Source organism: Kogia breviceps, chromosome 9, assembly GCF_026419965.1.
Source record: "Kogia breviceps isolate mKogBre1 chromosome 9, mKogBre1 haplotype 1, whole genome shotgun sequence".
NCBI classification, from domain to species: domain Eukaryota; kingdom Metazoa; phylum Chordata; class Mammalia; order Artiodactyla; family Physeteridae; genus Kogia; species Kogia breviceps.
In genome coordinates this window covers 61,216,189-61,229,200 of record NC_081318.1, presented here as the reverse complement: position 1 = coordinate 61,229,200, position 13,012 = coordinate 61,216,189, and the positions used below count along the sequence as shown (strand labels likewise).

Genomic DNA, 13,012 nt, shown 5'->3' with positions numbered 1-13,012 from the left:
GAGCTCGCACATCTGAAAACAGGCATAAAACCAAACTTATCACCTGCTCCTTACCTTCTATGAATCCCACAAAACAAACAAATAATAACAAACTGAAATATCTCCTCTCCTTGTGTTCCTTATTTGGCCTCATGGTACAACTAATCCAAACTCCAAAACTAGAAACATCTTCATCTTTTAATACTTCTCTGCCTTCCTACATTCCATTGATTTCCAAGTCCTACAGGGTGTACTGCACAGGTGCCCTTCACCTAAAGGAACAGGCACTCCTAGAGTTTGAGAACGACTCTAACCTGCATTAGGATCACCTAGAGGGCTCATTAAACTCCAGATCACTGGGCCCTGTATCCAGTTTCTAATTCAGTAGGTTTGAGTTCTAAGGATGTGCAGGTCTAAAAGTTCCCAGGTGATGCTGCTGGTTAGCTGGGATATACACAAGTGCCAAGTGCAGCAGAAGCATAGAGGAGGGAAGGATTCGTTTTGCCTGGGAATAAGAAGGAAGGCTTTTTAAAGTGTGAAAACCAGTCAACCACCAAATGACTTGGAATGGGGGCTCTTTGTCTCTGCAAAACGGACCCCATTAGCCAATATCACCATTATCCAGAGTCACATTTCCTTCCAGGCTCACAAATACAGTGTTAACATGTCATCCCCCTCTTGTGTATCCTTCCCCACTCCTCGGCCTCTGATCTAAACTAGAATCTGTCTAGCAGCATCAGAGTCCATACCCCTTTTCATAGGCCCTTGCAAAAAATGATGAATGACTAGTCTGCTTTCAAACTGCCAGACACAGGGCATGAGAAGGCAGAGAGAAAGCCCAGGAGAGACCTGTGCCTGGCAGCTATAGCTGCCTCTGTCTTTCCTGTTCTTCAGGACCTCACTCTGTTCAATAATTTGCAGAACCCCATTAACTTTGGACCCTTGCCTTCTGAGAGGTGTACATCGCCACTCTCCCCCCACACCTGGTCAGATGAGGATGCTTGGCTATGGGCTGGAACTAATCAGAGTAGCACAAGATGGAGGAAAGCCAGCACCATGAGGATCATGTTTATCTTCTCAGTTTCTCATAGCTTCTGTCCTCCTCCCTCTCACCACATTTCTAGACTTATAAGCAAATGTTTCTTCCCAGAGAATCAAAACAATAATTTAAAAAATGAATGAGACAACGGAGAAGTGTAATTCACAGGATTTTAATAATTGCACAAAACAACATTGTAATTTAGGTGGTAATGAAACAGGAAAAAATAACTCTATAATGCCACCATTTATTTATTTATTTTTAATATTAATTAATTAATTAACGATTTCAGCTCTGCAGGGTCTTAGTTGCGGCTTTAGTTGCTGCATGCGGGATCTAGTTCCCCGAACAGGGATCGAACCTGGGCCCCCTGCATTGGGAGCCCGGAGTCTTAACACACTCGACCACCAGGGAAGTTCCTATAATCCCCACCATTTAAGTGTGTCTAACAAAGTAGACATTTTTCAAGAAATGGGGCTTCTAGTCCTTATATCTGCAGATATTTACGACCAGAGTATTGATTAAAGTTCCTCGGCCCTGGCTGTAGATCTGAGTCACTAGGAAACATGGACATCCAGGCCCTCCAGAGTTGGAGCTCAGGCATATGAACCTCTACTTTCATAACTTTTTATCAAAGTAAACATATCATGTCAATAATGTGAACTTTCACGAACTGAACAAACTTGGGTAACCAGCACTCAGATCAAGAAACAAATGACCTCCAGAGGCTCAAGAGAGCCATTTGTACCCCTTTCCAGTTATTACAGCCCAGCCAAAGTTGTCAATAGCCTGACATCATGGATTAGTTTGCTTTTGGAATTAAAAAAAAAAAACAAAACTAAAACAATATATACTTTTGTGTCTAGCTTCTTTCCCTCAGTGTTGTGTGAGGTTCATCCATATTGTTGCAAATAGTTCTGATTTATTCATTCTCACTGCTGTATAGTATTTCATTCTGTGAATAAACCTCAATTTATCCATTTTACTATTGATGACAGTTAACAACTGATAATTAAGATCTATTAAAATTAAGAACTTCTATTCAACAAAAGTCACCATTAAGAGAATGAGATGGCAAGAAAGATATTCTCAATACATACACATAAAACAAAAGACTTGTACCCTGAATATAATATATATGTTACGTATTAACAAGTAAAAAGCCAACTCAGAAAAAATACTTGACACATCTCAAAAGAAAATATACAAATGACCAATAAACATGCTCAACGTCATGAGTGGTTCAGGATATGGAAATTAAGACAATCACTGAAATGGCTAAAATAAAAAGAACAGAGTACCAAGTGTTGGTGAGAATACAGAACAGTGAGGATTCTCACACGCTACTGATGTGAGTGTTAATTTGTACAACTACTTTATTACTTTTTTTTTTTCCTTTGCAGTACGCGGGCCTCTCACTGCTGTGGCCTCTCCCGTTGTGGAGTACAGGCTCCGGACGAGCAGGCCCAGCGGCCATGGCCCATGTGGGATCTTCCCGGACCGGGGCACGAACCCGTGTCCCCTGCATCGGCAGGCAGACTCTCAACCACTGTGCCACCAGGGAAGCCCTGTGCAACCACTTTCGGAACTCTTTGGTAGGTCTACAAAAGCTGATCGTATGCATCTCCTATGATTTAGCAATTTTATTCTCAGATATACACTCTACAGAGTCAGATACATATGTGCACCAAAAGATAAGTATAAGATGTTCTTTGCAGCACATTTGCTATGGCCCCAAACAGGCATCTTTATGTTTAAAATGCTCTGCAGGTGGATTTTGAGGACTCATCAGGGCTGAGAACCATGACAATATCAAATGCATTTTTGATAGAATTTTAATTTAAAATTTCATTTTATATGCCGATTTAATAGGAAAATTATAAGACATTACCTTTCTCCTTTGCAAGAAATAAGCTGAAATGATGGAAATGGCTAGAAATTATTTACTTATAAAATATTAAATTTTGGTTGTTTGTTGAAATACTAAATATTTTATACGATATTGTCGTTAGGTGGTAGAATCTTTTTTTTTTTTGCGGTACACGGGCCTCTCACTGTTGTGGCCTCTCCTGTTGCAGAGCACAGGTTCCGGACGCACAGGCTCAGCGGCCATGGCTCACAGGCCCAGCTGCTCTGTGGCATGTGGGATCTTCCCAGACCAGGGCACGAACCCGTGTCCTCTGCATCGGCAGGCGGACTCTCAACCACTTCGCCACCAGGGAAGACCTAGGTGGTAGAATCTTTAAGAAGCCTTTGGCCTTGATGGTGAAATCAACTATGGGAAGGGGTTAAGGTCAGGAAAACATAATAATAATTCTTTAGTAATAAGTCTGTACCGTAATATGATACAACTTGGTCCTCATTTGTATCATGAAATAAAAAAGGAGACTGGAAACGATTTCCCCTACCAGGGAAGCCACTTGTTCTTCAGGCAGCGTCACCAGGATGACTATCTTTTCAGGTAGTCTCTCACTAGAGAGGCCCCAGGTGGGAGCCAGGCTCTCTGTTGGGTGTCTAATCCTCTAATTATCCCTAGAGGTATTGCTTTTACTGCCATATGACAGGTGCAGGAGTTGAGGCTGAGGGAGGCAACATCACCTGTAGGAAGGTCACACCGCCCCTAGTGACAGAGTCAGATACTCTGGGGAGTGGGTGTTTCTGATGCCCGCAGTGGAGACACAGGCAACAGGTATTCATCTAGGACTTTTTAAATCACCATGCTAAGCACTGGATTATGTCAGGGTGTCTAGGAGGGGTGGAGACCTGAGAGTTGGTCGAAGAGGAAATTGTACTTTTGAGAGTGGGGCAGCTGTTTTGTTTGGAGTATGGCAGCCACGATGTCTGTAGAGTAGAAGGCAAAAGGGCTGATTCACTCTTTCTGGTTGTGGCCGGACTTGACAGGAGAAGAACAATGTACCCAGCTTGAATGGTACTCTGCAAAGTAGGGGTATGCCCTGGCGGTGAAGGTTACAGTCTAGGTGATGGATAGTCTGTGAAGATGGAGAATCTCTTTGATAAGTAGGAGAGTGGTGGCCAGTACTTTTTGGTGGGGTGGGGGAGGGCATTTCTGGAGACAAGTTAGGGTCCATATGGTGAGGGAGGCTGGGCATGTTGCTGGAAATGGGCTTCTAGTTAGAGTTTCCAGGGGCATTTGAGAAGAGGAGTGGGGTGGCACTTCTGGGCTGCCCAGACCTATTCTTGCCCAGGAGGTAGACATCAAGGGTAGTGATGAGGTGAAGAGACTGGGTCAGGACTACGAATCGATAGCAGTGGCCTTGGCTGCAAGCTGTACATTTACTTGTGCTGGTAAGTCCCTCTCAGCTCTGTATCCAACTCCAGTAATACTCTCCGGACTGCTTTAGAGTCTCCTGGTTCTCAGGTAGATGCTCCAGGGAAGATGTGTCTTTCTCCTTGGTGCCCTGTGGCCCGATGCCAGACGTCTAATCTTCATTTGGCTTGGTATACAAGGCCATCAAGGTGCTACTGGAGCCAGGTGCTAAGGATCTGATCTCAACTGAGGTATGAAGCTCTGGAGAGCAACCCCCAAATCATGGCCAGTTACGACCATTTATGAAACACTTGCCTTGTGCTGGGCATTATAATCTATGTTTTACAGGGCACTTCCCCTCCCCGCCTATACCTCACAGCAATTTTTCAGTGTGAATATTTTGATTTCATTTAACAGTTGAGATGCTTAGGATAAGAAAGGGAAAGATTTGCCTGAGGTCCCAAAACTTGTAAATAGCAGAGGCTGGGTTTAACTTGGTTTGTGTGATTCTAAAAACAGTGTCCTCTCTAATGTATAACTTGGGCTGGAAGGGTCAGGCTGGAGAAAAGTGTATAAGTGTGTGGTCTACACACCAGGCCTGGGAGCTGGGTGGTTGGAATGAGTGAATGGAAGATCTCAGATTCTGCACTCCTTGAGGGTGATATTGTCCACAAAGGGGCAGCAAAAAACACAGGTATTAACAATGTTTTGTGTCCCTACAAAGGGCGAGAGTATGTGTGGTGTTAACATTTCATGGGGGAGGGATTGCAGTCAGAAAAAAAAAGTCTAGGGGCTTCCCTGGTGGCGCAGTGGTTAAGAATCCGCCTGCCAATGTAGGGAACACGAGTTCGAGCCCTGGTCCGGGAAGATCCTACATGCCGCGGAGCAACTAAGCCCATGAGCCACAACTACTGAGCGTGCTCTCTAGAGCCCGTGAGCCACAACTACTGAAGCCCGTGCGCCTAGAGTCCGTGCTCTGCAACAAGAGAAGCCACCGCAATGAGAAGCCCATGCACCGCAAAGAAGAGTAGCCCCTGCTCACCACAACTAGAGAAGGCCTGCGCACAGCAACGAAGACCCAATGCAGCAAAAAATAAATAAATAAATAAATTTATTTTTAAAAAAGTCTAACAATGCTCCTTAGGGAGATGATAATAATTAAAAGGTTGAGAAACTGTTCTAGATGCATATGAGAGAGAGGAGGGTACTGTGATTAGGTTTTAACCTCTCCCTCTGAAGATCCAGTCTCCAATGGGACATAGCAGGGCTGAATTTTGCTTAATTTTACCTGGAAGGAAGCCTTACTGTACAGTGGGAAGAAATATAGTGTTTCCCATAGTGAACATCATCATTCTGTCGTTCTTTTGTCCACAGATTCTGTCCTGAGCTGGCTGGCTGCAGAGCTATTGGTGGGTCTAGGAGGCTGAGAAACTGGAGGGCTGGTAGAGGGTGAAAAATATGATTTCAAGCATTTATGAGCAAGGGTGATTTGGGTAGAGGAAAGCAATGATTTACCTTCCCAGGCTTTGGCTACTCAGAGCGTGGTCCTCAGGCGGCAGCATCAGCACCCCTTGGGGAGCTTGTTAGAAATGTAGCATCTTAGGCCCCACCCAGCCCTGCTGGGGTGAGAAAGTAAAGTCCACAAGCCTCTCAGGTGATTTGTGTGCACATTAGATTTTTGAGAAGCACAGCTGTAGGCCAGTGGGTCTCAGCCTTGGCTACACATTAGAATCACCTGGAGAGATGAAAGGCTGTAAGACCCTCAGGCCCTACTCGGGACTACTTGGATTAGGTGCTGGTTCCAGAAGGCTCCTTGTGGGTGTTTGTTTTATGCTGAGCAACCTGATTTATGGTTTGAATAGGTCACTCTTCTGCTTTGAAGAGTAATTTGTGAGAGTGTGTGTGGAAGGGTGGCAAGACCAGGAATGGATGCAGGAAAACCAAGGAGACCTTCCATATTTGCTCCATCAAGCAGAGCAAAACTGGGTCAGTGTTTTCTTTACTCATACCTCTGAGCTTTCCTTCAAGGTAGGGAAGAGTTCCCACTTTCATCCCCCACACTGTGATCTCACATCCTCAGCTGTACTCTCTGTGATGCTCAGAAGTGTCATGAGTAATTCACATTGTAAGAGGACCACTTGGCAGCAGCATATCAAGAATAGGTTCTCCAGGAACAATGGAGGAAGTAAAGAGGCTGTTAAAGTGGCTTTTCTAGGAGAGACATGCCAGTGGCTTCAATGAGGGGATAACAGAAGTGGGAGAGATGGGAAGAGTAGGGTTTAGGATTGATTTTTGGATTACAGTTGTTGATGAATTGGATTTGTAAGTGAAAAAGGATCACTTGACATTTTTACTTTAAACACAAATTTTAGTTTGTTACTATGTTTAATTATATTCTATTTTAAATCCAGATTACTTTCTCCCTCTTGCAGTTATGTAATGTTTGGGGTAATTAAACTTTCAGAGTTCTAAGGGTGCCTGAGCACCGTCCACACACCACTCTTCAGTCTGTGCTGTGACTCTGATTTATCATATATGCCAATCCCAAGCTTAATGTTTAGCCCTGGTCCTCCTGAATGACTGCGAATTGTGATGATGTTGACCCACTTTCTGCTTGTTGGAACTCAGTGGTCACAGGTCTCTTGGGAAAAGCAGGATTTATTAACCTTAGCACTCTTGACATTTTGGGCTACATAATTCATTGTCACTGGGGGACTGTCCTGTACATTGTAAGATGTTTAGTAGCATCCCTAGCTTCTACCCTGTTGTGACGATCCAGAATGTCTCCAGACGTTGACAGCTACCCTTTGGAGGGTAAGATTGCCCTAAGTTGAAGACGACTCTGGCTGGAAGGAAGACTTAGAGTGTACATTTTTCATTGCCTAGTAGGAGTGTTCCTTGAGGAGACCCTGTCTTCCTTTCTTTCAAGGGGCTTTGGGCCCATGAACTGGCAATTGGTTGAGGGTCCACAGTTCTTTATTGCTGAATCACGTATGACTTCTTTTCGCCACACTACTTATACTAATCAAGTTGGACATTAGTAGGGTGATCACCTATTTCAGTTCTAGGGACATCACAATCAACTATCGAAAGTCAAAGGTCTCCATGGGTCGGACTCTTCTGTTGACTTTCAGCTCTGCTGCCCATTGTGATAACCATATCTTCCTTGTCTTCTGTGATTAAATGCTACCAACTGGCTCCTGCCAGGCCAGGATCTCATTCTCCCCATTGAATTCAGATACCCCAGTTGGATGGCAGCATTTCCCCCTCTCATCTCTAACCCTTAGAGAACAGCCACCATAGCGCTCTTTATGGAAGCTGGGCTTCCTTCCCCAATGCATTTCTCAAAGCCTTAGTGGAAGGTATATCTGCTGGACCATTCTGGGAGACGTAGTTAGGGGTATCTGAACAAGTATTGCATAATAAATCCACTTAAGCATGTCATTTTTCCAAAGCCTTTGGATCCCTTCATCAGTATACCAAGAAGCTTATGTAACTTCAAGTTCATTTAGTGTAAAGTACCTGTAACTCCAGGTTTAGGGTCATTTGCAGCCTCTCGAGCTAACACACTGATTTCAGAATCTCTGCTTTGTGCACTTAAAGAAACTAATTTCGGAGGGTCCAACAATATATTTCTTCTTCCCTGGTCTAATACAATTTAAGATCCATTCTCTTGCACATTACGGAGGTTCTGTCAATGTGTACTGACAAAATATTGCAATTCGCGAGGTGTGTATTGACCTCCTTGTGAGTCACACTTCATAGCTTACCTCCTGGGGTTTGCTGGGACTTGAGGATCAGTAGAATTTAGGGGTTCAAGGTCCCCGGCTTCATGGGAATCTGCTCCCATATTCCTATCGCAAATTTTAATTCGTATTTCTTCTCAATCTGTGTCCTAACCTTAACATAAGAAATGCTGCAAAGTTGAGAATTCAACTTGTGTTGTAATTCAGCCACCCAAAGGATTAAATTCATGTTTGGTTTTCAGAAATCTTGGTCTTGTGGTCCAGGATATCCTTATCTTTCAGGACAGTTATAAATCCTTAAGCTCATCAGTTTCTTTCCCCCCACCACATTCTTCAGTGCACTTAGAAGCACTCATTCACTCCCAAACTTTTTTATTTTCATTAAAATCTTCCTTGATAGCAGTTAGTTCACTCAAATCCTTGCCTTCTGTTGACACTTGATTACAGCTGTCTCCAGGTGATACTTCAACTAAATCTTTTGCATGTCATAAACTACCACTGTCTCCTTTAGTCTTGTCTCTTTAACTATATCAGGAAATCAGCTCCAGATAACCCAAAGCTAATTTAGAGAATGATCCCTAAGTTTCTGTTCCCTGGAATCACTTTTAGTTTTAATTTCTATATCAGTCAGGGTTCCATCAGGGCAAAAAACCACTGTGAATAATATGGAATATGGGATTTATTATAGGATTTAGACCTACACAATTGTGGGAGGAGATAGAGAAGTCTCTAGAAAGCTGGTGCCTCTCTGTCTAGTGGAGGCCTGAGGCCACTGAAGTCAGTAGGTCCAGGAGTTGAGAAGAAAAGCTGAACGTGAAGCAGGGGAGACTAGGGACAAATTGGGATTACATCTATCTCTCAGTGCCTCTAACTTAATATTGCAGGTGACCTTCCCCCAGTACCTGATCCAGGATGTGGAGAGGACAGAAGAGGAGACTTGGAGGGAGGTGGAGAAGCTCCGGGCACAGCTGCTTCCCTGCTCCAAGAAGGTGAACCAACAAGTGAAACTGTAACAACGTAAGTGAACTGCCGCAGGGCACCCTGTACTGACCTTTAGACTTTAATGGCTACTGCTTTGCTTTGGAGAGTGAAATCTCCTGCAAATTTCTCTTATGTCAAAATGTAACCCACAGGAATTCTTGGAAATAAAGCTCCAATTTAGCTAAATTAACAAAGGAGAAAGCCACCATAGAAGGGGTTGAATTTGGAATTGATTTTGGAAATAGAGCTAACAGCAGTTGTTGATGGATTGGATTGTTTAGATGAGTGATAGATGAGTACTTGCACATTTTTTTTGTTTGGACAATTATCTTTAACTTGAAATTTTGATTCCTTTTTTAGAGTAAAACAGGCTCTTTACTCTTGATAAGGTTATGTCTTTTTTTAAACTTTTTATTTATTTTTACTGAAGTATAGTTGATGTACAATATTAACAGGTATACAGCATAGTAAATCACAAGGATTACTTTTTTTCTTGCATCTGTAGAGGAAACTTTAGCAGTAGACATTAATTGCTCCAGGTATGTCAAATAGATGCATCATTTTTTTGGCAATGTCAATGCTCTCATTTTTAGTACAGATTATGCTCTCATTTTAAATTATGCTCTCATTTTTAATCCAGATTATGTTCTCTCTCTTGTAATTGTATAATGGTTTTGATAATTCACCTTTCATAGCTCTAGGAGTGCTTGAATACTGCCCCAGTGGGTTGCCATTATCCTCACGTCACTCTTCAGGGCATTATGGTTTCCTTACTAATTCAAGATTAATGATTGGTCCATAGCTTCAAGAATTGGACCCACCTTCTGCTTGTTGAAGCCCTTTCCTCCAGTGACAGCCAGGTCACCCTCTTTTCCTGATTTCTTTCTTGTCTTCTCAGCCTTTTTTGCCTGCCCTTCCTTTGGTTGTTTCTCTAGTGTGGCATCCCCAGGGCCCTGCCCTTTATTTTTCTCTCTTTTGCTCTCCAAGAAAGATAAATTTCACTACATCAGGAGATGGTACCACTTACTCTGGTGGCTTGCAGTCTACATAACAGCACCTGCTATTTGTCGAGCAGCTATTATATGCCATGTGAGTTACTAATATATATAGTCTTTAATTTTAAAAAACCCTGCAGTCTTTTGTAAGAAACCCTTGTTGTGGGTATTAATTATCCCAATTTTCCCAATGAGGAAACTAAGGCTCAGTAAAGTTCAGGATTTTGCTCAAGCCAGCTAGTAAGTGGATTTGAACCAAGGTCTGTCTGACTTGTAAGCTATTGTCATAACAACTACAATTTACTGCTGCCTAAAGATCCAGCTCAGGTCTCCTCATTATCAGACTTTAATATCCAGTGGCATGGAGGAGAGACAGTACCTGAATGTACCCTATCATTTCAAACAATACATATAAATCCATTCAATCTCACCAACCATTTCACCAATTCCAACCCCTAACCCCATCCGAAAAGTACACACCTCCTCTGGTATTCCTTATTCTTTTCGAGGTAACAGTCTCCAAAAGTTTCTGAATCTTGAGACATCTTGGCCCCTCCATCTCCTGCACTGCCCGTACCTGGTTGCTTACCAAGTCCTCCAATGTTGGGGTCAGAGTTATCTCTGCATCACTGTGGATCCAATGTCATTTTCCACTTCCTTCCTGAGCTCTTGCCATTGTTTTTCCCATTTCACAATTGGCTTTCTATACTGCTGCCAAAATTATCTTCTGAAAAAAAAAAATCAATCTGGTCCTGTCAGTTTGCTTTAAAACTTTTGACTCCATTTTGCCTACAAAATAAATATGAATCTCCTTGGTATGCTGCCCAAGGCCCTTGATGATTGGCCTGGCCTATCTTGCAGTCAGCTATTTTTCATACATACACAAGTGATTACTTTTCAGATGGATTATAGATGCCATATAGATGCAGAAAATATAAACATATCCAAACTCGACTGAATTCATTTTGACTTTTTATCATTTTGACTATTTTCTCAATCAATGGATACTTTAAAAAGCACAACTGTTATCAGGTGGAGATGCATTTTTATATTAGGTAGGAAAGGTAGTCTCATAAATATTGAGAAAACAACTAGATTAGATTCTCATGAAATATGTCTTCCAGGTTTCAGAGTTTATTTCAAGAAACTTTCTTAGTTAGCCAAAGTTAGTAGAAGGATATGGACTCTAAGTTCAAGGGTGTACTTGGACTGATAAATTTGGTTTTCTATGTATATTGGGGGGAGTAGAAGGGGGAAATTGTAAGGTAGGATGGTGGAGGTAGGATGGTTTAGGAATACAAGCCCTAAGGCCTATAAAAAGCTGGGAATGATTTTATCTTCATTCTCAATAATTCAAATAAAAATTTTAAATGCCCCTAGCTTTTAAAATGGCTCCAAAAGGGGAATAAAGGCAGAGTTCGGAAAGGACATGATTTAGTAATATAGAAATGTCATACTGTGAAACTCTGTCTTCTATTACAATCTGTGATAAAAGGGAGGATGAAAACTATTTTCCATCCTAATGAAGCTATGGTTCTTCAGCACCATCCCCAAGACACTGTCTTGTGTGGTCAGTCTCCCACTGGTGAAGCAGTGTGTGGAGAGAGTGGGCTGTGGGTTCAGACAGGTTTGAGTTCCAATCCTAGGCATTCTCTCTGACCTTAAACAAATCAAAGCTCTGAGACTCTCTTTTTTGTTCTTCAAATGGGAATAAAATACACATTTCAAAGTAATGGTGAGGTTTCTACGAAGTAAGGTTGATCTGCAGGGAATTTATACAGGTTCATTTGCTTTCCCCAGTGCCATGCTTCCAGATATCCTCTATATGTTTAGTGCTTCAATCTCTGGGTGTCCTTGGAGCTGATTCAGTCCAGTTGGTGGACAGATATGGAAACTCAAGAGGTCTTATAGGTTATCTGTAGCTGTATGACCAGGTTCCTACTCGGTGTTTCTTCCCCTTCATTGATTTTATTCCAAGTGATGAAGAAACCAGATGACAGTGAAATAATATGGAGATAGAAAATTGGCTTGAAGGTAGCAAATATTCAAGAGCCTACTTAATGACAGTGCTGTGCCGGGAGTTGGCGGACAAAGCAACCCATTTACCTGAGGTGCTCACAGCCTGGCAGTAGTGACACAGACGTAACCCAAGATCTACAGGACAGATTAGACTGGAGTAACCATAAGTGAAGTGCCAAATGCTGCAGACCCAGAGGAAGGAGGGATGCATTCTGCCTGGGGACAAAGTAGAATGGCATCTAGAGTCTGGGGCACTGTGTGTGTACATGTGGGGAGGGCAGTCTACCAGCTCACCATTCATTAATGCAACACAAATCTGCGGAGCAACAAATCTGTGCCAGCTAACCACTGCATCCTGCTACCAGATATGAGAATAGGAGGAGAGAGAACCTACCGATACTATACAGTCACAGAGTGGGGACAGGAATAAGATGCAGGGGAACATAACAATGGTAGGCAATAATTTTCTCTAAAAGAGATGTGAACAGAAGCAGCATTCTGTACAGTGCAGCAAACCAGGCAGCCTCTGAATGGCTGGGAGGGGCTTGTTATTCTCTGCAGAAACCCCTCTTACTTGGTCATACTTCTTTTCTGACGGCCAGGTGCATAAATACAGCTTTACCCCTCACCCTCTCCCTTTTCTCTGCTCCTTGCTTCTATTCTATACACAGCTCCTTCCTACCCATCCCCCTTTTCCTCTGGACTGCTGGTCTGAGGCAGCATCTGCCTAGCGCAGCAGGGCCTCCAGGCCTTTGAAGCCCTGCTGGAACCCTGCGGGAGTTGGGTAACTTGCAGTCTGAACTAATGTATCCAGACAAGCAGAATGCAGAGGTGCCAAGGGCGGGGGTGGGGGAACAGAGAGCAGGCTGAGAACAGCTGAGGGCTGCCCGCAGCCCCTGTGGTGCAAGTCTGCATCTATTTCTGCATCACATCTCTCTGTATAGTTTTGAGTTATCTATAATCAGAGAGTAAGTCAGTGGTGTTC

General features: G+C 43.0%; 1 long non-coding RNA gene across 1 annotated transcript in view; it reads left to right on the top strand.

Annotated features, from left to right (window-relative positions):
• Positions 1-13,012, top strand: part of LOC131762893 (uncharacterized) — an 86,783-nt gene that overhangs the window by 62,763 nt on the left and 11,008 nt on the right. The window contains exon 3 of the long non-coding RNA XR_010842248.1: positions 8,917-9,049. This is a non-coding gene — a long non-coding RNA (uncharacterized lncRNA). The remainder of the gene's footprint in view (positions 1-8,916; positions 9,050-13,012) is intronic.